Raw genomic sequence first — 1,330 nt, forward strand, 5'->3', positions numbered from 1 at the left:
CAGAATATTTGGACTGTAATCTTATTCACAGGGTAACCCATTCTATATTTGGAAATCTAAAATCACTCTTCATCAATTGCTCCACTAATTATCCAAAGAAATATGAAATTAATAAAAAGTACAAAATTCTTGAAATGCATGCCCCAGCCTTGAACAAATCACAAAATTCAAAGTAATGCTATTACCTGCATCAATAACACTGACATCAACATAAAGCTTAGATAACAAGAGATAAGACTTACATCTTGGCATTGCTTGCCCATTAATCATAACAATATTGCTTAACTATTCAAGTAATACAATGTATAGTGAGCTAGAATAAACCAAATTGAAACCACTGTCACCTCCATGCTTCAGATCCCTGCAAGGGCCAATAAATCTCCACTATATGTAGTCCAGCAAGATGAGCTAGACTAGGTTCCTCATATGAAAACTGCCAGGAATGTCTACAAGCTTTATATACACGATGAGAATATTTATGTCCTTGCCAGGGTACAGAGATCTTAGCTTCCCTGGACTTGGACGTGCTGGTAGAGATTCGTGGATTTTAGCTTGTGATTGTGACGTTACTTGTGTTTGCTGAAGATTATTTTTCATGACTAGTTTTATGTTCTTTATTACCATTAACTGCAATTTCTTTACCCTTTTTCTTTTTTCTTCTCTGACCACTCATCTAAATACGCACCAAATGAAAATAACAAAATAAGATGTGCAGAAAATGCAATAAATGCTGTCACACAATTTTGGATACATATTCACGATGGCATAACCAAACGTTTCCCATGCTTTGCAGGACGAATCATGTTACAGCCCTACCCTACGTGTCCTTCATCACATTCCCCACTGATTTCCCCGCGACCTCCCCTTCCGCCTCCCCCCGCAATCAGACAAATTAGCCATAAGGACAGCACAAGAAAACCACAACCCTTGAAAAATACTAAAGGAATTACTCATCCCCACACGCAGCCGGTCTCCAAATTAACGCCACCTCCCGCAGAGACAAGATGAGACACGACCAAAAAAAAAACAAACCCAGGGGGGGGGGACCCACAACGAATGCGATGACAAAAAAAAATCCGCCGAAATTCCTCCCCACGCTGAGCTAGCATAGACCAGCCCTCCAAGTGAAGTCAGACTAACACCACCAAACAAAACCCCCTTTTGAAATCCACACCCACAACCCCAGAAACTAAAAGGGAATAAAAACACCCTCCCCCTGACAGAATACCCCCTCCCCCTCCCCTCCCCCTCCCTTAACCACAACACCAAACCTCCCTCACAAAAAAAAAAACAACACCCTCGTCTTCATCATCACAAGGGAGTCCCGCAA

At 41.4% G+C, this 1,330-nt stretch overlaps 1 protein-coding gene across 1 annotated transcript in view; it reads right to left on the reverse strand.

The window, feature by feature from the left end:
• The window catches only part of LOC119585856 (small ubiquitin-related modifier 3-like), a 13,343-nt gene that overhangs the window by 11,657 nt on the left and 356 nt on the right, over nucleotides 1–1,330 (reverse strand). The gene's annotated exons all lie outside the window — the stretch shown is intronic.

This window comes from Penaeus monodon, chromosome 20 (genome assembly GCF_015228065.2).
Source record: "Penaeus monodon isolate SGIC_2016 chromosome 20, NSTDA_Pmon_1, whole genome shotgun sequence".
NCBI lineage: Eukaryota > Metazoa > Arthropoda > Malacostraca > Decapoda > Penaeidae > Penaeus > Penaeus monodon.